Source organism: Humulus lupulus, chromosome 7 (genome assembly GCF_963169125.1).
Source record: "Humulus lupulus chromosome 7, drHumLupu1.1, whole genome shotgun sequence".
NCBI lineage: Eukaryota > Viridiplantae > Streptophyta > Magnoliopsida > Rosales > Cannabaceae > Humulus > Humulus lupulus.
In genome coordinates, this window is record NC_084799.1 from 67,176,157 (window position 1) to 67,201,555 (window position 25,399).

General features: G+C 37.4%; 1 long non-coding RNA gene and 1 pseudogene across 1 annotated transcript; one reads left to right on the top strand and one right to left on the bottom strand.

The window, feature by feature from the left end:
• Positions 1 to 19,609: 19,609 nt before the first annotated feature.
• Positions 19,610 to 21,221, top strand: LOC133789696 (uncharacterized). The gene is made up of 3 exons (XR_009873663.1): positions 19,610 to 19,802; positions 20,125 to 20,200; positions 21,003 to 21,221. It is a non-coding gene; the product is annotated as an uncharacterized LOC133789696 (long non-coding RNA).
• A 2,525-nt stretch (positions 21,222 to 23,746) lies between these two features.
• Positions 23,747 to 25,158, bottom strand: LOC133791809 (thioredoxin H1-like; annotated as a pseudogene).
• Positions 25,159 to 25,399: the final 241 nt, after the last annotated feature.

Here is a 25,399-nt window from a genome sequence, read left to right on the forward strand (position 1 = left end):
ACCTTGCCATGAAATTTCCGACGGATGCAGGGGTAGGATGCATATTGGGAAATTAGCAGGAAGCAAGGGAGTGCTACAACGCCTCGATCACTAAGGCAAAGAAGGGTGTATCGAGATATGTTGCCGGAAAGGAGTTGCAAGTGGCAATTGATGCTCAGACCCACTCAGGTGATAATGTCACCAAATAGGGCATTGCCCAATGGAGGATAGAGACTTTGATCCTCGCTTTGGGGATTTTGAAGAAGAAATTGGACCCATTAAGGACCTTGAAGAGGTCCAACTCGATGAAGAAAATCCGACCAGGGTTGTGAAAGTCGGTAAAAACTTAGAGACAACAACAAAACAAGCACTGGTGGAGTTTTTAAGGAGAAACCAGGAAATCTTTTCCTGGTCGCACAAATACATGGTCGGGATAGATCCTACAGTCATCAGCCATGTCTTGAACATCGACAAAATTTTTCCACCGGTGCAACAAAAAAGAAGGCTGCTCGACAAAGATAGATCAAAGGCCTTAAAAGAAGAAGTCAAAAAGCTGAAGGAGAATGGGTTCATTAGGGTGGCATTTTATCCATCGTGGGTCTCTAATCCCGTGCTAGTTCCGAAGCCGAATGGAAAGCGGCGCACGTGCGTGGATTTCATAGACCTTAATAAAGCTTGCCCCAAAGATTGTTTCCCACTCCCAAGAATCGACTAGCTGGTGGACGCCACTGCAGAGCATGAGATTCTCTCCTTCATGAATGCATACTCCAGGTATAATCAAATTAGTATGCATCCCCCTGATGAGGATCACACTAGCTTTCAGACTGATACAAGGCTTTACTGTTACAAAGTAATGCCTTTCGGTTTGAAAAATGATGGTGTGACTTACCAGCGACTAGTCAACCACATGTTTAAAGAGCTGATCGGTGCAAACATGGAGGTCTACTTCGACGACATGCTGGTCAAGTTGAAGAAGGCAGAAGGGCATATAAAGGATTTGCAGGAGTGCTTCAACGTCTTGAAAAAATATCAGATGAAGTTGAATCCCCTTAAATGCTCCTTCAAAGTAGGATCAGGAAAGTTCTTGGGATTTATAGTTAACTCGAGAGGAATTGAGGACAATCCTGAGAAAATTAAAGCCCTGGTCGATATGAAATCGCCAACGAAGATTAAGGATGTTCAAAGTTTAATAGGAAGCATTGCCGCTCTCAGTAGATTCATTTCGAAGTCAACGGACATGTGCGTCCCATTTTTTAATCTACTTAGAGGCAACAAGAAGTTTGAATGGACAGAGGAGTGCGAACAGGCTTTTCAAGCATTAAAAACTCATATGGCACAACCACCCATCCTATCAAAGTCGGTCGATAAGGAAACTTTGTTCATCTACCTAGCGATCACAGAATATGCCGCTAGTGCCGTTTTAGTAAGGGGTGAAGAAGGCGTGCAGAAGGCTGTATACTATGTGAGCAAAAGGCTAATCAGAGCAGAGTAGAGGTACCCACCCATCGAGAAGCTAGCCTATTGCCTAATTTTGGCCTCCAGGAAGTTGTGGCCTTACTTTCAGGCTCACCCAATCACGGTTTTGACCGACCAGCCTCTACGACAAGTCCTGCAAAAACCAGAGGCTGCGGGTAGATTGTTAAAATAGGCAGTCGAACTTGGGCAGTTCGATATATCTTACTTGCCACGAGCATCGATAAAAGGACAAGCCTTGGCTGACTTCATTGCAGAGTTCACTGAACCTACAGATAACAAGCAGACTGAAAAGCCTAATGTTCCTGAGTCTCAAAACCTAACTCCCTCATGGAAATTATTTACAGATGGTTCTTCTAATATGTGCCACGCCAGAGTAGGAGTGATATTGATAACGCCGGAAGGGCATCGATTTCACTACGCAATCAGGTTTGACTTCACTGCTTCTAACAACGAGGCTGAGTATGAAGCATTACTCGCTGGGTTGTGTTTATCCAGGGACATGAATATAAAGGTGCTCGACATCTACAACGATTCTCAGCTAGTGGTGAATCAAGTCACAGGAGAATACCAAGCGCGGGGGTTAAATATGGTTGCCTACTTAAACAAAACAAGAGATCTATTAGCTTAGTTCGACAAATACACCCTCCAGCAAGTACCTCGCGACCAGAATTCCAATGCTGATGCTTTGGCTAAGTTAGCAAGTGAGAAGGATGCAGATACTCTGAATATAGTACCGAATGCCAAGCATCCAAGAAGAGGATACCACTATGGTAATCCAGATGGCAGATACATGGATGACACCATATATAGAGTATCTGACACAAGGCGTGTTACCAGCGGACAGAAACAAAGCTAGGACCCTTCAGCGGCAAGCTGCTAGGTATATCCTGGTCGATGGAATCTTGTATCGAAGGGGATACTCAATGCCAGTCCTCAGATGTATCTCAAAAGAAAAGGCCAAAGAATTAATGAAAGAGGTACACGAAGGCTTTTGTGGAGACCACGCTGGGGGCAAAGCTTGTCAAAAAAGATCCTGAGGCAAGGATTCTTCTAACCCATGATGAATGAAGACTCGATGGAGTTTGTGCGGAGGTGCGACAAGTGCCAGAGGTTCTCCAAAATCCCACGAGTAGCCCCTAATGAGCTTAAACAGATGCAAAGTCTGTGGCCGTTTACAGTTTGGGGCATAGATCTAATCGGATCTTTGCCCACAGGAAAGGGCAGTGTCAAGTATGTTGTGGTTGCCGTCGACTACTTCATTAAATGGGTGGAAGCCGAGCCGCTCGTAACCATAACAACCAAAAAGGTGATGGATTTCGTGATAAAAAACATCGTTTGTCGCTATGGGTTGCCAAGGAAAATCGTCTCAGATAACGACACCCAGTTTGATAGTGATTTATTCACGGATTTTTGCGAATGACATGGTATTATCAAGAGCTTTTCTTCAGTCACTCATCCCCAAGAAAATGGACAAGTCGAAGCAGTCAACAAAATGCTAAAGGATACACTGAAGAAAAGACTAGAAGAAGCTAAGGGGGCGTGGCCAGAACAATTCCCTGAAGTCCTTTGGTCGTACAGAACTTCCCATCGAACATCAATAGGCCATACTCCATTCTCTTTAGCTTATGGATATGAGGCTATGTAGCTTGTTGAGTTAGATCCGCCTTCGCATCGCATAATAACGTACAATCAAGGCTCGAACAACCAACTACTGATGGAATCCCTAGACTTCGTCGATGAGAGGCATGAGCAAGCCCAACTCCGAGTAGCTGCGTACCAGCAAAAAGTTGCTCAGTATTTCAATTCTAAAGTGTGCGAAAGGAAATTAATTGTCTAAGATCTAGTACTTCGAAGAGTTTTCCTAAACACCCGCGACCAAGCCGCTGGAGTACTCAGACCTAATTGGGAAGGGCCTTACCAGATTAAAGAAGTCCTCCATCCAGGCACCTATAAAATTGCTCGCCTAAATGGAGATCTCATTCCTCGCTATTTGAATGGAGAACACTTGCGCAAGTACTATCAATGAACAATCCTTCTTAAAGGATTGGCTTGTATTAATTTTACTTTTTACAAGTTATGAAAAAGGGTTGGTCATTTTATGTGACTAATCGCTTATAAGTGTAAGATCTTTTTGATCACTCGTACAGACACGTTTTGTCCATTTATTACGAGAAATATAACGGACTGTGCGCAACCAGTCATTCTTGCCAACTATTGTATTTTATACAAGTATTTGCTCATTACGTGTGTTGTTTTGCTGTATTACAATTTTAATTATTTTGATCCGAGCAGTATTGTTCGAATAGGTATTGGTCAAGGCAAGTGACCAAGGACCTAAAGCTCCTCGATCACTTGGGGGGCACACAAGGTATCTAGTAAGCAAAGCATATTGAAAGGTATCTAAAGACATGAGCAAAATAAGTGAAAGCATGCTAGGGTACTTAGAGTATTTTTCAAAATTTTGTATTTGTTAATCAAAACAAAGTACTATGCTAAGTTCGGTCAAGAGAACAGATGTTATAATAAGATGCAAATATATTATAATGTCAAAGTGGATCATTTTACACCGCGAGCAGTTGCTGCTCAGATGTAATTGTTTAATTAAAAGTAAAAGCTGCCCGTGCAGCAATAAAAATTCAACTAAAAAGTAAGTGTTTTTACATCACGAACCGTAGGCCGTGTATATAAAAAATTAAAGAGAGAAAAATAGCAGACTACAAAGCTGGAGGATCTTGAGGGGTGCCCTAGTCGTCGATAGTTGTATCTTCATTGTCCGCCTTGTCCACGCCAGTGGCCAAGGAAATTTTGGGTGAGGCAGGTACCCTTGCTCTCTCTTCTTTTGCCAGTCGAGCAACGCAGCGGGCTATCTCGGCATGCCTTGCGTGCTCGGGAAGATGCTGAAATCACCCCCTGGTTGTGTTTCCAGAAGTCATAGAAACACTTAACCATGGCGTTCTTGTACCTTTCCAAATTGCTGGCGTTGGCTTGTTCAAGCTTCTCGATCCAGCCCTCCAAGGTTGTAGTCTCTTGTCTACTCGCAACCAATTCCTGCTCGAGCTTTTTAGCCTCGCGATAGTTGATACGGTTAGACTCCTTGAAGTTGTCTTTTTGCTCGATGGCCTTATCAAAAGCAGTCTGCTTCTCCCTTAGCTCCTTAACTAGTTTGTTCTTCTCCCCAAGCACTGCCTCAAGTTGTTCATAGTATTTCGCTTCGGAAGCTTTGAGTTCCTCAACGTACCGTTGCTCCGAAGCCCTAGACTGCTCGGTGATAGCACCCGAGCGGAGCCGGTCGGCAGTAAGGGTCAGCATGGCCTGCGATCAGAGCGAAAGTTAAAATGACTGTAGAATATAAAAGGGTTGTCTCCATAGAAAATGATAACTCACACTGGCAAACTCATTTAAGGCACGGGTTAAGATCTGGTCGACGTCCATCGCCTCTCGGCAACATTCGTGCTTCGAAATTTTGGCCACCCTATCTTTGACTGATCTTAAGGCACGACTTGTTATGTCGCCCCCTGTGGGAGCAGGAGTAGCCTACTGAGTCTGGTCGGGTGGGGCCAGTGGAGAAGGGGTCGACCCGACAGGAGTAGGAGGAGTTTGCTGCTTGAGAGGAGAAGGAGGTGGCGTTACACTTGTTGACGGCCCAGCTGCTGGAGGGTCTGCAGTGCGAAATTTCTTTACCAGAGGCTCTTTACTGCTTTCCCCAGGGTGCCACTTGCTCATTTTCTTCTTGGTCGAGGGAGCTTCAGGAGCCTCGGGGGCACTGTATATGCCGAACACATTCTCAGAGTCCATGTCTGTAAGGAAAGAAAATACATGAACAGTGAGATAGTATAAACAATTGAGTATGTTATGAAAAGAAAAAGAAACAAAGAAAATTGTAAGTGAAATACCCGAGCTATCATTACTGGTCGCTACATTATATACTCTACTAGTGTTACACTCACTCTCTGGCATGAAGAAGTCTAAATCTAAATTTGGAGCGTACTTAAAATTGCCGTCCCCATCAAATAAGTAATAGGGAAAACGCAAACTATCTAAGAGCGAGAGATCAGTACCGTTCTCATCCGAAGACTCGTCGAGGGGCTCGAGAGTTTCGGTAGCTTTCTTTTTTCCCTTTCCCGTTGGGGCGGGGGAGCAGCAGCCCGCTGGGTGCTGGAGGGTTCCCTGATTGTCACTCCAGTGGCCCTCCTCGGAGGGGATTGTAACACGTCTGGGTGCTGCTCGGGAACCTCTCCGCCAGTGGCACTCCCTGCTGTTGACTCCCTCACATCCTGATGAGGGGCCAAAAGGTCGACCACTCTCAGATTAGCCTCTGTGACCAGCTGTTTGACATTTTTCTCTATGTCAGTCATGCTGGCCAGGAGGGATGATCACATCTCCATGTCTGGAGTAGGGTCTGGTCGAAACCATGGGCCTGAAACGCATTAAATTTCTCAGGGAAATGCAGCAAAAAATTGAAGAAAGATAAACGACCTGTGGTACAAAGACTTTACCTCCTTGTGTGAAGGCCAAGTTGTTCGCGGCCATGTTAGTCGTCAGGAAATACTCTAGATGGTACTTCCCCACGTTTGAGATATAAGTGGTGTCAGTCAGGAAAGTGCGACCTATTTTCTGATGACAGAAGTGGAAAAACCCTGTGTTTTCTTTGTTGGGGTTAGATTTTAGGTCAAACAGGAAGTTGACCTCGCGTGGAATAGGGACGGGCCATTTCTTATGGCTATAGAGGATATAGAGTGTGGCAAGAATTCTATATCCGTTGGGAGTTATTTGAAAAGGGGCGACCCCGAAGTAATTGGCCACCCCTTAGAAAAAAGGATGAAGAGGCAGGGTCGTTCTTGCCTCGATGTGGTATCTCGACCAGGCGCTGAAAGCGCCTCTAGGCAAGTTCGCCCGTTGATCTTGAGTGGATTGGACTAGTGTCACCCCAGGAAGACCATACTTTTTTATATAATTAGCGATCATCCTGATCGTTACCTGGCTGACAGGGGCGACGTACATCTGGTTGAATGGCATTTCAAGGCTGAGCGCGAGTTTGAATGTTAGGGTCAGGGATATTTCTTTCACGACCACTGGTCGAGGGAATTCCAGCCTGAGGAGCAGGCTGGTCTGAAGGTTTGGAAGATTTCTTTTTATGGGCAGTGGATTTTACTCTACCCATGGCTGGAAGGTTTATCTGAGGTCTATTGGGTGGGGTTCGAGAAAAAGGAATCTCTGATATCAGCAACAATGGATGCACCTCGTCTTCAAGTAATTGGGCAAGCAAGTTGTCGTCGATAGGCCTTTCACCTCCCCACAGATCTTGAATGAAAATCTGTGAACAGAGAAAGGGGGAGGTGAGAACGTAAAGCCTAGAAATCTGTGTTGCGAGTTAGAATAACGTTGCTCGCGTATAAAAGATAAGCTTTTATACGGCCAGCAACATTCTAGCGAAAACACCAAGTTCTATACGAGCACTTTGAAAAACAGATTGAAAAGCAGAAGTAAAAAGTTTTTCGGGAAAAAAGCTTTTTCAACTCCGAAGGGGCGGAAAAAACTTAGTTTTTCAGCTAGCCTAAAAATCAAAATTTTACTTCGGTTTTACGCCCTAAATATACAATCTCGACTACCAAACTGGCTCTTAACTCCTACAAGATGTTATTTTGTCACCCTTTCAAGCATCGGTTATTATTCCCAATTTCCTCAAAACAGTTTCAGTCAAGAACAGTAAAAAATCTCCAAGAACTCAGCAATTAGAAATAGAGATAAACAAGTGTTGCATGGCGTATCAACAACTGAAAGGTTTGAAGAAACGTACTTGTATGAAAGAGGGAGTAAAGTTCTGAGGTGCAGAGTTGATCCGGTTAGGTAGGAGCTTCGTGATCTGTCTGAGTTTCTAGGTTTATGGAAATATAGCTCCCGGTTCTTCAGTTTTCTTGAGGATAAAGTTAAAAGCGTAAAAAGTAAAAAACAGATTCTTAAGGGTTATTTGTATTAGCCGAGGAGCGGTTACCAAGGTAATCATAAAGGGTAACTTTTCAAAACATGGGGAAGTGTAATGACCATCAGAAAAGTTATCGGGAAACTGAAAAGACTTGATTGGACATGATTGATCACCCTTTTTTGAGAAAGCATGGGCGGCTCTGACATATTTTGTGGGGTATTCGGAGAGTCAGTTTCCTAAGTTTACTTATTGCTAGTCGCAATAAATAAACTTGGGGGGTAAATGTTTACCCTAAAAATGGATGTTGATGATGTGGCAGGGATTTCTCACACGAGGCCAAAGTATTGCTCGACTATCGACCAGAAGCACGTCGCTTCGTCGAGGCTTAACATTTAGATACGACCAGGCTGGTCGTATAACTTGATTTGTTTCCTTCTTAAACTGTAATCTTATAATTAATACATTGAATATTTCCTCATTATGACCTTGGTACGCGATTATTAAGGAAAGATATGGCCAGTTGGCCCATGTAACCCTCCTTGAGCCTATAAATATACATGAAATAGCACAAGGAAGGGACTTTTGATCCCTGAATTTCTTTGCTAAGATAGAGGGAGAAAGAGAGCTATAGTGCAATTATCCATTGTTTTATTGTATTTGTTCGACGATTTGTGAAACTCAAGAACCCTAGTTCTTTGATCACTGCTTTGAGATTCAATCTTAATAATAACACTAAGTGGACGTAGGTCATTACCATCTTTTGGGGCCGAACCACTATAAATCCTTGGTGTTTTCTTCTCTTTCATTAGATTATCTTTCTTACTTGCCGTTTTACCTTTTGTCGTATTTTTGACTCCGTGTCGTTGGCCAAATCAAGGGTCAACACATTATAAATGTTAAAATATAAAATATATATATATTTTACATATTGTAATATTTTTAATCACAAATATGAAAGACAAATATATTGTAATTTAATTTTTTTTAATTTTAATATTATTTATTCTTATTTTTTTATTAAGGGAATAAAAATTAATTTTGCAATAGAATTTTTTTTAATATGGAGATATATCAATTTTTTCTTATTATTTTAATTAAATATGGGTGTAAAAAGATTTTTTTACTATTTTTTCAATTTCTTTATGAAATGGTACTCTTGCACTAAATGAAGATTAAAAAGGTGTGTGAAAATAATTTTTTTAAATTTTAATAAGGAGTGCAATTAGAAGTGGAGTGCTAATTAGTAGAAGTACTTGTTGACCAACGTTTTGGTCAATGACATTGATTCAATTTGAATGACAGTAAATAATTTAAAGAGCTAAAAACCAGTCAAACGACACAAGGAATTTATAGTGGTTCAACCCCAAGAGTTGTTAATGATCTACGACCACTTACACTTTTTTTAATCAATAAAGTCTCAGACTCAAGATCAAGAAGAACAAGGTTCAACTGAGTTTTCTAGGCCTGAGAGAAAATATAATTGATAATGATTTTGTATGTAAAGTGCGCTTCCCCCCAAAAGAATGATTGTGAGATGTCTCTTAATGAGCTATGGGTCCTACAACATGATCTAGGTCATACATGTGTAGTGTGGGATTGTTACAATTGATAACATATTCAAAATAATACAAAAGATACATTCAAATATCAGTTACATAAATATCTCATGAAATCTGGATCATTCTATTTGAATGGCTTGTCTATCAAGCAGGTCTCTTTTCGAGCAACTTCATAAGGTGACTAAGCCTTCGACTAGCATCCTTCCCTTCGAGCAGCAAGCTTCGTGGGCTCTCAATCCCCTGCAAGGTAGACAACAACCTTTATGTTGATGAAGTTTACTCGAGCAGCTCTTTGTCTCGACCAGCTCTTGAGAGTTATTATATCATTTAGTGCCACGTGTCATCTTCAAACGCCACATCATCATGTCCGATTTTGGGTTAAACATTTGCCTCCAAATTTTTTCTTGGTACAACCAACACTGGATAAACATGAATGCTTCGACCAAGCTAGTTCCATTTTCAAATTTTGACACACTAAAAATCGTAGTATCACTTTTATAGGTTATGATGATATTTTTTGAAAAAGAAATCGACGGTTGTGTATTCTTGAGGCAGTCTAACATCACGTTTTAGGCAGCAATGATGGTACTTTTTGGAAAAAGGTGGCAATGGCTCATTTACCAAGGCAACTGACATCACATCATCCCAAAAAATTCATGATGAATTTCCTTTGATGACTTCTGTTGTTCGTGTGCGAGCCATGAGGCTATAAGAAGCCTTGCCTCTTCCTCTTCATTCTTTACCTTCTCCAAAATTTTCAAGCTTTCTTACTCTCAAGAACTCTTTCTCGCCAAAGCTTTGTTCTTCACTTTCTGGTTCTCAAACTCATTCATACTTAGATTCTTCTTCAAAATCAATAATATAGTATGTTTATGATCTCATACTCATATTTTTTTTGCCTTTTAGTTTCCTTTTATAACTTCTTTCAAAATCTGTGGTTGTTGTGATTTTTTAAGACTTTCGTGTTCTTGGTGTTCTTGAGAAAATCGTAGAAAAATTTATTTTTTTCTTGAAAATTTATTGATTTTCTGGGAAAAAGGTGTTTGGGAAGTAAGAAAATGAACTCTTAGGCTTCATGTATGCTTGTGTGCATGTTGACTACTAAGAAATTCACAAAATCAAGAAGAATTTTAATTTGTGATCTCTGGAAAAATAGGAGGAATTTGCCCTCAAAAAGGTAAGTTAAACGTTTTGTGAAAAACTCTTTAACTGCCTTTTGGATTCATCCAGAACCTTGCTCGAATATACCATTGTGTTTATTCGAGCAGCACAATACTTTAGGCACACATATGTTGATCGAATAACTCACTTCCCCTCTGTCTATCACTAGATGTATGCTCGTGATCACTAGGGAAGTGATGATTCACTTGACCTAGATTTACTCTGAATGCTGGCCGATGAAGTAGATCGAAACTAACCAGACATTGATCTCAACCGCGATACTCCTGAAACTCCTGCTCAATCTCGGGAGCACTCCCACCAGCATGACTTTCAATATATCCCCAACCAAGAGTATCACTGTAATGTTGATGAGTTGCACCGAGGAATAAGGAAATTCCTTCCAAAAGATTGGACCTATGCTATCCATCCTAACTTTGTTGATACAGTCCCGGTTGGAATCTTGACCTATGGTAGGGCAACGAGCAAGTCTTCATTTTTTGAAGAGGATGTAACTTTTGCTTTCTGTTCTCCATATATGGCCAAAGTAAAGCAAACAACTAGGCCATGAGAAGTTGCGGACCCACAGGTTTCAAGGCAAGCAACCAGTGGGAACAATGGGCAGAAACAAAGGCGAAACAAGTAGCCTGCAGTGGCTGCACTAGCTATGGTGGTGACCAACACCCTAAGGCTCTATGCAAAGCTCAAGCCTTGAAAGAATAAACATGTATCATGGCACGTCGTCCCAGCCAGCACTCTTTCGAGCAGTGCTTTGGAAGGTTACCCTAAAAAATTCAGCATCAGGAGAATTAGCATGGTAACTCCTCAGGTCGACGAGTGCGCTAACCTGCCTTGTGGAGCTTTCAGCGTTATATGTCCTTTATTATCTTCGTACTAGTTTTCCACTATCTCTCATCTGGCATCTCAGTGCAGTCCTACAGCTCATAGCCTACTTACCACAACAAATAGATTGTAGGTAGGCCCTAATATTCGAAGCGCTTCTAAAAGGCATTGCTTTCTTCACCAATCATAACACTCGGTAAGATGGGCTTCTACATATCTAATTCATTACATACCTTGGCAAAGAAACCAACTCCCCACTAGGTCCACTACATTTTCGATCTAAAATCCAATCCAGGCCAACATGGTATTGGATTCTTGTATTTCTGTCATATGGACACGAGCAAAGAGACAGGCCATGTGTTCAATACTGACCCCACATTTAGGAGCAATGTGGGGGCTTACTTCAAAGAATACTTTCAGATGACTAACATGGTCACATAAAATCTCTCCTTCTAGCAAGGAGATAATGAGCTATTCCTTATCTTTTTCATTTTCATTTCTCTTATTAACTAATACATAGCTTATTTTACTTTGCCATTTTAGGCCCATGGGAAAGGAATCATCCTACTTCGGGCATGCTCACTTGCGCAGCTACGTTAGGCAACCTTTCTCACAACAAGAAAAGTTGTATGCTGTTAGTAAACAGCACCAACCTTAGGTTGATTGGCCTGCTCTAGGCCAACCAGACCAATAATGACGACACCACTGAAAGTGCGATTGGTGGAAGAGCAGTCAAGTAGGAAGGTAGTAAGGAGATCGGGAAAACTAAGCAGCCCCAAGTGACCCCTACTCCAACAAGGAGGAGGACAAGCGGGAATAGTATAAGGGGGCAGGAAGATGCTCCTCGAACCAGAGCTCCAGCACCTCATGAAGCTAAAGGGAAGGGGAAACATGTGCTGGTCGAGGATGAAGATCTCATCAATGTGCCATTTTCTTCTTCTGATGACGATGTGGACCAAGAAACCATTCAAAAGAAAGGATAAATTTGGTGTTCGGCCAAGCAAGAACTAGCTTCTAGCTAAGCTGGCTAAGCAGAATCCTCCTGCCCCAGCAACTTTTCTTGCACCAAGCCAGGCCTCTCCTGAGAAGACTCCTCCATCCAACCGGACTCCTCCTCCCTCGAGCAGCTCTCCAGTAGCTTCAGTGGCTAACCAAACCACTTCCCTGGTAATAATTCAACACCTCAAGGCCTCTAGAGAGGTGATATGTAATAGGATGCTCAAGCTTTCTCTGGGCCGCCCAAGTGTTGATGCATTCGTTGCTCTTAAGGAGGCCACTGTAGACCAGGCCTTTTGTCGGGCCATGTGAGAGGTTATGTAATGCCCTGAATAGTCAAGACCGTTACACCGTGTGTTAAAAATAGTGCTTAACTCGTTAAGCGAGACATTTAGACTTAGAAGTGTAGTTAAGGTTAAACGAATGTTTAGGTATTAAAAGTTTTTTGGTTGGTAAGTTGAACTTTTCATTAAAAATGGTTGAATAGTTACAAGGGATCCCAAAAGTTTCTAAATAAAATACAATTTTATCAAAATTACAGACTTAAGCAACCTAAGCAGAAAATTTCAACAAATGACTCCTCCTCAAAATATCTCGATTGTGGTGGCCGAGTAGGCTGAGTATGTACATGCCGCCCTTATAGTCCGGCTTTCATTTGCCCTTACCTGCACCACGAAGCACCCGTGAGCCAAGGCTCAGCAAGAAAACCCAAACAAATCAAGCATATATCCAAATAGACATTAACATGAGTGACATACTATATAACCACACATGTTGACATACATTTTCAAATCAATGCATGACTCATGTCGAGAAGATGGATATCACACCTTCTCAATGGCCTCACCACTATGGCGGATATTGCATCCTCACAATGGCCCCACCACTATGGTGGATATTGCATCCGTGTTATGGCCCCGCCACTACGACATACATTACGAATGTAATTCAGATAACGGTCTCATGATCGAGAGATTAGTACAAACAGTTATATCAACATAGATTCGTACAAAGCAGACATTTAACTATAAATGGATTCATGACATGGTCTCGTACCCTATAATTGGGGCGCACACCCTACACTCGGTGCAAGTATCAGTTTTCTTACCTCATGTCCTTAGCGATAGGGTGAAGCAACAATGAGCATGATCCTTTCCTTTCGAGCCTTGTGGTACCCCTATTCACAACATATTAACATATATCCATCAAGAACTAAACCAATTAAGAGCTTCAAGATTAGTCCTAGCCTCCGAGACCTAGAATTCTACAAAACTGGGTTGTAGAATCATTCTCGAGCCCTTTGGTTTGGATCCTGCAACTAAAAACCTCATTTGGCCACTTTCCCCAATTAGAGTCGCGGCCTTTAGGTAGAGAGCCCCGAACCACAAAGGCACAGAAAATGTGTCGTGGTGCTAAGGCAGTTTAGAGGAACCCCAACGCTTATGAGTTCATGTAGGCTGCGGCACTCCAAGAACAGTGCCACGACACAACCCTCCGAACCCAAAAATTTCTGCTATTTTTAGAAATCGCAACTGACCTAAACTCACCCCCAAAACCCAATTAACAACTTCCCAACATAAATCTGATCACAAAACATATATAGGAACTTAAACACCCAACAAACAGCAAAAAAAGTCCCAAGAACACCATTGAATCCCAAACTTAAGGACTCACCAAAATTAACACAAAAACTACAAAAACAGGGATCTTACCTCTGAATTGCTCTATGAAAACTCAAATCCCTTGGCAGATAACAATCCTAGCAGCCTCCAATTCCCAGTGACAAGCTTTAAATCCCAACTAGATCTCTTCTAGAATCAAGACTCCAAGGTTTCTTTCTTGGAACAAAGGAAGAAGGAGAGAGATCGGGGGCAAGGGGGAGAGAACGTGAGAGTGAGGGCAGCTGGTGCCTTTTAGCTGAAAAAAAAAAAAAAGAAAAATACCTATTTACCCCTGCCTATAAAGTCCCCCACCAAAGTCCACTAAGGACAGAAAGGTCATTTGACACCAATTCCAACTAAACCTCAAATTTCACTTAAGATTCCAAATTAAATCCACTAATCCTCCAAATACAAGTATTTCTCCCTTGTTATAATCCCCGACAATTCACCAAATTACTAAAATACCCCTAGGCTCACCCCGAGCTGGGTATTAAACCCCGATAATACTTTTATGCGAAATTACTCAATAGGATCGCCTTGTGCCACACATCTCAAATATATCCACATGATAATGTGGTCCCAATCACAAGCACATATAATTACATATATACCCTCAGTGGGTCAACATTACGAAAATACCATTTTTAACAAAAATGGCCCCGCAATCATATTTAATACACTAAAACATGCATAAGCAGGCATATCATAATACAAATCCTAAAATTCACATAGATAATCACAATTAAATCATACTAACACATAAACACTCAATTATGCCTTCTTGGCACACTAATCAAGTAACTGAGCTTTATTAGCAAATTTGGGACGTTACAGGTTCTCTCGGTAAGCACCTGTTAGGATTAATGCCCTAAAAGCATGTAAAGATATTTTATTAATTAAATAAAAGTACAATTTTATTTTATTTTATTGTTATAATTATTGTTTGAATTAATTATATAATAATATCAAGAAAATTCTTTATTCATTCATGAGAATATGATCTTGTAACAGTACAAGATATGGGTGTACACGGTTTGGTTTGGTGCAGTTTAGAAGAATTTTGAAACCAAACCAAACCATAAATAAACGGTTTAGTGTGGTTTGGTTCGGTTTTAACCGTATAACCAAATTATTAAATTAATTTTTTTTATTATAAAATATTTTTTTTTTTATTTAAATAATAATAATTTTATTGTAAAAGTCTACAAGAAGCCGATTGTCTTTGTTGTTGTAAGTGTATGTATTTTAAATCATTTTATAGAAGTGTGAAAAATAAATGTTTACTTTCTATACAATGTGAGACTTTAAATTTCTCTTTTTTTAGTTTTGGAAACTTGTGCATGTATTATATACTACTAAAATCATATTCTAAACAATTAAATTGTTTGGCTTCGATGGTTTGGTAAACTCTATATTAACTTAAGTGTAGGGGTTCAAACATTTGCACCCTCATTTCTAAAAGCTATTTTTTAGAAAAAATCACGGTCCGGTCTAATTGGTTTTCAAAAATTAGAAATCGTGACCAAACCATTAAAGTTCAGCAGTTCGGTTAAACTAAACAATCGAAATTGGTTTCACTGGTTGTGATTTTTGGCAGTTTGGTGTGGTACGGTTTGGGTTCCAAACCGTAGTTTCCGGTTTATATGAACACCCCTATTATGAGAGAATTAAGATCATATATAATGAATAAAATAGTCAGTCACATATTCAAATAAGGAATCATTAATGAATGGTTAGTAATACGGTTTACTAAGCATACGGGATGCAAGTGATCTAGATTCGGATTACTTATATGGGTAGACATCTTAGTAAAGGTTTTGTATATAATAAAGATTATATATGACAGGACCGATGAGAATTAATCATCATTATAAACTTTTCGTTTGACATAAAGATTTAATTCTTATCATAATAGATGATCATTTGTAGATCATTCTAAATCCTGAGTATTCATGAACTCTTGTTTGTGTTTACTGGTTCTTTTGATTCACTCGTTAAGGTTCTCTAGTATAATGAGGCTAATGACTTTTGTTTTGGAGATTCAATATCATTAATGGCTGAGAACATGATTTACAATAATGGAATCCATACTTTCCTAACAGTCGAATATTGTTTCCCTTAAGGGTTAATTCTAAAACTGAATAGTTATTGAGATCAAATTTATATTTTGATTTACATTAATTATTCGCTAGTGAATTAATGGTACTTAAGGATCAATAGGTAATTAGGAGGGTAAAACGGTAATCTTGACTCACTCTAATTAATGAACCAATAAATGGAGGACATAACTACATTTATTGATTATATCAATGTACTACAAGAGAAAACTCCGTAAATATAATTCTATAAATACTTAGAGTGAAATTCCATATTTATAGTGGAGTAATCATTTAATTAATAAATAAGATTATTATACTAAAAATTTTAATTAATAATCTAGTTTATTGGAGCTTCGTATTATAGGTTTATGGTCCCCATATCACCTTAGTTCAACACTTTCAAGGGTGAGGATGTCAAAAGAAAGATTTGTAGAGAGAATGACCTAATTGCAAAGGAATTAATTTTCTTGGGCAAGGAAATAATTATGGAAAATTAATTAATTATTTAACTATATAGTTTTTATTTTCATTAATATAAAGAGAGATTAATAATGATCTTATTTACAATAAGATATTTATTTATTTATTTAAAGATTATATTTTAAGATAAAGTTAATTATGAATTAATTGATATTTATTTTTGGATAAATATATTATCTTAAATATTAAATAAACAAATGAGAAAATTAGACAAAACTCTAATGTATGCTCACGCCACTCACTGTATTGCACAGCGAGTGGCGCCACACAGGGATATTTCTTATCCCTGGGATTTGAATTTCGAGTTTCAAATAATTTTTTTATTTAATTATTCTTTTTTAAATATGATTTAAATAGGTTGTAACTGATTAGTTTTATTTTAAATAAAATAAATGTTAATTATCTTTATAAACGTGAAAAGAAGCGATATTTTTCAAGAAATAGTTTTTCATTTGACTATCAGACTCTCTCTCTAAAAAGTAAGCGATAGTTTTTCCTATACCTGAAAAACTATGCAATACATTTTCTCTCTATCAAACCTCTCTAAATCTCATGTGTTGAGTACATCTAGAGAATCCTAAATTAACATTTTGAATCCTATGTGCCCACACACGTCCTTGTGTGTTTGAGGATTGGTCTGGAAGATTAAGGTGTGAGCTTTCAGAATCTGGATTGGAAGATCGTTGATTTATACAAAAGGTTCGTGGATACTTGATAGGCTTCAAGAGGTAATTTCTAATATATTTGTATGTGAGTTAATATATATATATGTATGATCCTCCCTGGTATTAATAATTCTTTTTAAAAACTCATTCTGCTACGTATCTCTGATTTACACTTTTAATATCAACAACTCCTCATTTTTCTTTTACTATTTGTGTGTTTTGTCTAAGTTTTTTGCTTGAATCTGAATTTTCCAATATTTAATGGTATGATGACGTTCGCTCATACCAGGTCTCGAGCAAATGCTATGCCGATGAGCTAAAATAGACAAGGGAGACTTTGGAGAAATTCAAGGAAGCCAATAAAATAAACAATAAGGCAGCCAAAGAGCTCGATGAGCACCTGAAGAGGAAGATCGATCAAGGAACTCCTGGAGAAGAAAATGAGGAAGACTCGTCTCCTCAAGGAGCACGAGCAGAAATAGAAGAGTTTCGATAAGAGAATAAAGTAGCTCAAGGAGGAACTGCATAGGCAAATGGACAACGAGGAGCAACTAAAGAGGTTCGAAGAAGAAGTTGCCCAACAAAAAGAGAATCATTACACGGACATGTCTAGCTTCAAAAATGTCGCCTCTAATTGTTTTACATGTTTTGGAAAAACATTAAGGAGGATAATTTTGAATATTTGCTTGCGAATGTTTGAGAAATGGATATTGTTAAGTGTGTTGCTAATGAGGAGGTCGAGGTTGTTGTGGCTGCTTCCCCTGAGACACATGGTGTAGAAGTCTCTCTCAATCCTGACAATAATCAGGGGCTAGAGCAGGTCGAGGATGTTGTGGTCGACCAGTGATGTTTATTATTTTTTTTTCTTTTCATATTCTGGACACTCAAGCCATAAGGTTCGTGGTGCAAAAACATTGGTTGACCAAGCAGCTTTGAATCTCCTATTGTAATATTTTTTAGGCATCTTTCATGTGATGCAAATACAATTATGTTGCTCGTATGATTTTTCCTAGATATAACATGTTCATGCTATGTGTGTTTTCCTAGGTACAACATTTTCATGTCATACTTGTCATTTTTTCCTCTTCAGTGTTTGAGCAAAAAAATGAAGCACCAACACTTTATAGATTTTTTTAAAAAAAATCTTCATACTACTCAGACATGCTTTTTACTCTTTCGCTTAAGTTATGGTGGTGTATACCCTATGTGCCCCCCAAGTGATCGAGGAGGTTAACCTCGGTCACTTGCCAAATAACTAAACCACCTTTGAACTTAACCCAGCTATTCGGAACATATCATATAGAAAAAATACAGAGATAGTGGAACCATACACGTTAAGCAATACTTGTGATAATCACAATAGTTGGAAAATTGAATGTACTAGCACACTCCCTTGTAGATAACTCGTAATAAATTGGACAAAATTGTGTCTGATGAGCAACCAATAATTGGTTTTGGCCTTATAAATAACTGATCATTTTAAAATTGAAAAATCATTCCTTTTGATCAGTTAACAATCATAAAAATAATTGGTCGATATAAAATGGACAATCCTGTCTTTCGACCAGTTTAGTAAATATGATAAATATATGGTCGTTTTTGTTGGGAATTGTGCTATTGAAGAAATTTTTGTAGACAATGGTTTAAATGAATGAGTTGAATTATTGTATATATGTAGCTTATGTACTATATTATTGCTAATAATATTAACTAAATATAAAAAATTTCCCAATTTCATCTATGTCGTCTCAATCTCATATTTGTATAAGAGGATCGAGATTCAGATAATGAACATAAATATTTCGCAGTAAAATAAAGTTATGGAATCTTTAGATTAATTGCTGTTAGTACGGTCCACTAGTATTATGAATACATGTGACCTAGATCCAGGTTACTAGTGTAGTAGAACACTTTAGTGGAGGTACTTTGCATTCTGAGAGTATGTAGAACTGGACCAGATGTGATTTAATAATACTTGTTTAAATATCGTTTCGTAGTATTATAAAACACATCAACTGATGATCATATACAAATTGGTCTTAATCCTGAAGTTATTATGAACTCCTATATATGTCATTTGATCCTTTGATTCATGTGTTACGGTTTGTTTGAATAATCAGGCTAAGAACAATTGTTTTGGGGACTCAATGATGTGTATGGCTGGGGACATAGCTTAACAGATATCGAATCTATACCTTCTTATAGATTGAATGATGATTCCCTATTGGGTTATTTTTTGGAGCTGAAAAGGTTATTGGCGTCAAATTCATAATCAAATTATGAATTAACCTTCACTAGTAAAGTCAATGGTACACTAGGAACTACAACAAATAACCCTTTTTACAACACAAGAATATAACTTTATTGAAAAAGTATTATAATAACTAATAAGTAAAGTAAAAAAATCGGTAATGAAAAAGAGGGAAACTAAATAAAAAGGCGGCATCTTTTCAGGGAAAGCCCGCTCAAAGTAAAACACGTTATTTTTTTTTATCTAACTTTAGAATAGTTTCAGTCACTTTTCAAGATGAAGAATATGCATTATTGTTATTTCTTTCATCTTCACAAGTTAGGAAAAATGCAGATCCTAATGATCATTAAATAATTATGTATTTATTCTCTATTGTTCTTTGTTACTTGTATACCTAATTATATCTTCTTACTAATTAATTAAAATTAAACTATATTTTCTAATTAGTTTCTTCAAAAATTATTGATGCCTTCTTTTGTTGTATATAAGATCTCCAGTTTTAGTTTCTTAAAAAGTGGTGCTTATTTTCCTTGGGTGTATTGTACTTTTCATCTCCCTATTCCTTGATGTTGTGAGTAACTGTTATTAATTCAAGTCTTCTAGACAGGTTGCAGGTTGCTGCTTCACTAACAAGGAAGTCGATGCTCATATACCCAATTACCCCAACTTGCCACCACATTTAATTTGTCAGCTTCACAATGTGACTATGCATGTGAGTGTAATTGCTTTACCTCAGTTCTGTAAGTTGTTTATGCACTTCTTGTTCCTTGCATAATGTTTTGGTTATATGGTGAATAGGCAGATGTGGTGTAGTGGTTGCCTTATCATCATTGAGTGGTTATTACCTTTATCTTTATTTTTTCCTTAGTATAATTCATGTCTTACATGTGTATATTTATAGATAAGTATTAAAATAGATTGTCATGAAATGATCAGTAAGTCTTGTAAAGCTGTAAAATTTTATTTGTGTTTTTCAATATCAAAAGTTCTCAGTTTATTTATCATTGGTTTATGATAAATTGATGTGGTTTTAGGACTGGATTAAATTACTAAAAGAAACGGTGTTGCAATTTTAAAGTGTGGCCAACCTTAAAGGTTCTACCATTATAGGTGAGATTCTATTTCACATTCTTATAAGGATATTGATTAGTGTTATTATTTACTTTTAAGTTTTTTATTCTTTAGTTTCACATACTCTTTAATTATCAATATTTGTTCAGTATCAATGCTCTCCAACTAGATGAGATTAGATCACTACAGGTTGCTCAAAGCATTCATAAGAATTAAACTGTTATTATTTTCATTTTAATTGTCGATGAATAATACTGATTAATGCCCTGTATAGTATGTTTCAATATAATTGAAGGTTTGGGTTGATCATTATGAGCAGTTATGTCTTGGTTCGTGTTTTCAATATAAGTGGCCTAGATTAACGTTTTATGAAGTAAATTATGAGCCAAAAGCTTATTGGTTAAAACATAATATAAATTATATCTTATGTTTAAGCCTATATCTTCAATATATTTGTCAACCTTCCGCATTTTTCATCCTTCAACATTTTTCATTCTCAGTAATAGTCGATCATTTCAGATCAAGTAATAAAACTATCATATAAATATATATTAACATAAATGTGTGTGCATATATATATATGTATATACATAAACCAACAAAAATGAAAAAGCCCAATAGCCAGCCATTATAAAAAAGAATTATATAATTTATTTCTCTAACTTTGTACACTTGTTACATATTCAGTGATAATAGAATTCTAAATGAGTGGAATGTATTTAGTATTATAATTTTTAAGATAAAAGACTAATTATTGTAATTCTATTCATGAAACTAATAAAAAATATTTATATTATCTTGTTTTTCTTCAAGTTTAATTTGATTTCTTTATGTTTGTAAGGAAAAAGTGTTTCTTCATAGCCTTGTGGACTAAGTTGAGGAGAAGAAGGAACCACCAAGAACCAGACACAGTAAGAGGTACAAATTCATAGATTTCCTTAGTAGTTTACGATTCCGATTTTTCGTTTTCATTTCTTAGGATGGCTATGAATTTGTGGGGCGTTTTATATAGTTTTAATCTGTGTTTAGGGACTATAAACTTTCATTAAGGGGTTGTGAATGGTTTAATATGATAAGGCTTGAATTTTGGACTTGAATCTGTCTTTTGCTTTCATTACCCTTTTTATCTCCACTTTCTTATTGTATCTTTTGTCCTATGTTCTCTGTGTAGCTAGTTGCATATATAATCGTGTTGTTGAATGAATTATTTTTAATAAATCAGATATATTTTTATTTGTAGCTATGATATATGAATGAACTTTATTAGGTTACCATAATAATTATGATCATGCAATAGTTTTTATTTTAGTGTGTTTTTGTCTCATCCCATTACACTCAGTTTAGCTCTTTTTTCTCTGTCCTGGACTGGTTACATTTTTTGAGTTCATGCAAAAAAAATTCAAATTTCACAGCTGCAACTATTCTATGAAAAAGTGATTGTTTGTTAATCAAAATATCCAAAATGTATTGTTATGCTCAATATTTTTGTTTTCGAAACAGAGGTTTAACTAGTGGCGGAAATATACTTTATATGATAAAAATATTGCCAAGGAAGCCTAGATTTAAGATGCTTGTAAGTTGAAAGTGCTTGTCTTATATTAGGCCATATTTTGTTTCATTTATTGTGTTTAGTTTTATTATTTGATTATAAATGCTTGCCTCATATTGAACTCAGAAAAGAAAAGAACTTCACTGGTTCTATAGCAAGATTTTACATGATCTTTCTACATCTTCTCTTCCATGCCACTTAGTCTCAAATTTGGGTTTGTTGAATTGGTTGCAGAACAAACCAACATACATTGGAAGGCATGCCTTTGGTGATCAATAATAAGCCATTTATACCATTATTAATGGATCTAGAAAACTAAAATTGGTTTATGGTAATTTCTGACCAAAGGATCACTCATTTAGTTTTTAATATTTATTGGACTTGCACACTTTTGATAAAAATGAATAAAGATTGTTATTTTTGTTTTGGATTCTATTATTATTGTGTATTATTTGTTACTTTACCAAATTTTTTAATAGGTTTTGTATTTGTTAGTGAGATTTTTAGCAGATAGAACTTGCTTTGCTAGCCATGAAAATTGACAACCCAATTTTGAAAATAACATGTACATGATAATTGTGCTAGTTTGTTTTCTTAATATTAATTATGTTTTAGCTCTAGTAGTTTTATATTTTTTTTATATTCTTGTGTACGTAGGGAGGGAGACACCCTCAGTTGCTGGAATCATTAACCCAGATGTTGAGGGATTTCAGAAACTCTTTTTTGGTAAAGAAAGCTAAAGCTGAGAGCTTTTCTCTTTGTACTGAAGCCTTGTAATTATTCTAGATTGATCATAGTGAAAACTCACGTAGGCCAATTCCACTGAACCATGTATATTGTGGTGTTCTTTTGACTACTATTTCTATCATTCATTAAAGTTTGTGATTTGTTTCTGTTTCTGGCATTATTTCTTGTTTGTGTTTGTTCTTTTTTCTAGTTCATTTTGTTAGTGTTCTTGGCAAGTTATTAAAGGGTTCAATCACTTTCAATATCATCCTCTTATACTAGGTACACAGACTATGATTTCAAGCTAGATTTCTCGAACGTAGACATCTTAAAAAACCATGTAATAATATTCCTTTTCTAACTATTAACATGGGAAAATGTCTTTCTTCAATTTTTTCTAGTTGACTGTTTATACTCTGGCTTGGAGCTTTTAGAGTTTCATTTGGGGTCTGAGACTGTAATGCCTGTACAGTAAAAAGTCACCATTAGTAAGTATAACACATACTTTAATCTTAGCACTAGACCTTATATATATAATTTAGTTAAATCAGTTAGTTTAGTTAAGTTGTTGAGAGTAATTTTGAGCTTAGTACTGGACCTTATATGCCTAAATTAGTTGAAACAGATAGTTTATTTAAGTATGGAACTGTATCGTACTTTTCTTGATTCTTCTTTGTGGCATGTATATATTGGTGCCACTTGTATTCTGTATTCATTCAATTCAATACAATTTCATTTTCTTTCATAATATGGTATCAGAGAATTAAACTATTCTAGCTTCATTTATCTCCTATACTTTAAAAAGACAAGGTTCAAACTTGTATCTTAGGCATGTCTTTGACTAAATGAGATGTTCTTCATTGGAGAGCATCACTCACTACTACAAAAACAGGCTTTCCCGGCAGTTTTTAACTGTCGCTATTGAGCAATGACGACATTCGACTAACTGTCGTAATTGCCTATGCCGGTGTAAGGGTAGCTACGCCGACAGTTAATAGGTGTCGTCGTTGCTAGTAACGCCGACAGTTAATACGTGTCGCCGTTGCTGGTAATGCCGACAGTTAATATGTGTCGCTGTAACATTAAATTTATATATAATAATTTTTCGATATATATTTTTGAAATTTTTTAATTATATTTTTAACAATTGAAGTTTGATATAAATTTAAATAAAAAAATTACTCACATAAGTAATTATTATTACCATAACTTGTAAAAAAAAATTATATTTATCATAATAAAAATTCATATGCATACAAAATTTATTCATACAATTGAGATGTATATAAAACATCAAATCCACATGAGGCTAAATAATTCTCAATAAAAATTCATTATAATTCTTAATAAAAATTCATTATTCTCAATGTAAATAATACATCAAATCCTCAATGTACATAATTCTTACAAGAAAAAAATAAAATATTACCCAACAACTTGAAGAATTTCTTGTTGCCTTGGTTCTCTTATATAATTTTCTTGGTTCTCTTAAATATCCAAGTAGAGTTTTAGCCTACAATACTGAATAAACACCATTAAAGTCAAACCAAAACTAAAATAAATAGAGAACTTGAGGGTGCAGAAGAAATAAAAAGGATGAATGATTTATATAAAAAGTTGTATTTTTCTTATCAAATTGGATAGCCTCATGCTACCGATCTTTATTTAGTCCCAAACGCTAATCAAAGTCAAGCAGCAGCCACAGCTGCATGCTTTGCAACTTTATCAATAAGCTCATCCTTCTTAGCTCCCGCAATCTTGTCAATAATTTTCCCTTATTGAAGGAACAAAAGGGTTGGCATTGCCTCGATTTCCCACTCCTTAGCAACATCCTACATGCATATAACAATATAAAAGGCACAAATGTCATCATATTATCTTTTCTCTTTTCTAAATATCATCTAAACCCCAAAAATCAAACCTAAACCATAATTGTGTATGAACAAATTATCATAGAGACTACTAATAATGAGAGGCCTCATCTTAACTCCTTTGTTAGTATAAAAAAAAAGTTGTAGATTAATACCTGCATCTCATCATCATCAACTTTCAGGAATATGACACTTGAATTCTTCTTAAGTCGGTGAGGATTGGGGCAATGACACGGCAAGATCATCACCATGATGCAGTGAAATCAACCACTACCTGTAAAGAATAAAAGAAGTTAAGAGCACAAATAAGAAAAATCGGCAAGAACTTTTGTATATTCTACTCAAAATTTACATATCAAAACAGAGCATATACATAAACCTTAAAATAGGTAAACCCAAATCCACCAAATTATATCACCGCAGAATAAATCAAGCACAAGTTTTGAACTTTCAGAGATAACAAAGAAGGATGGGACAACCTTAATCGAAAATTTTATGGGTAATATCGTAACAGAGTTCTAAGCATTTCTTAAAAAAAAAAAACTCAACTCACACAAACAGAAAGAATAACATAAGAAAAGTAATAATATCAAAAGGCAAAACCAAAGTAAAGCTTTAATTTTTTTTTTCATTACCAGTTTCTTGGAGTCCTTTCCCTTCTGAAAATGGTCGAGCCCCGACCCCGACCCCCCTGTGCCATCGAGCCCAGACCTGAGACCCCCACCCGCCGTCGAGCCCTGCCCTGAGCCCCCTGCCGCTGTACAGCCCAACCCCGACCCCCTTCGCCATCGAGCCCAGACCCGAGACCCCCCACCTGCCGTCGGTCCTAGCCCCCAACCCCCCTGTACCATCAAGCCCAGACCCGAGACCCCCACCCGCCGTCGAGCCCTGCCCTAAGTCCCCTGCCACTATACAGCCCAACCTCGACCCCCTTCGCCATCGAGCCCAGACCCGAGACCCGCCACTTGCCGTCGATCCCAGCCCCCGAGCCACCAATCGTTGCCATCGAGCCCAGCCCCGAGCCCCCTGCCGCTGTACAGCACGACCCCGACCCCCTTGCCGCCGTCGACCACCTTCTCCTTTTATTCTTCT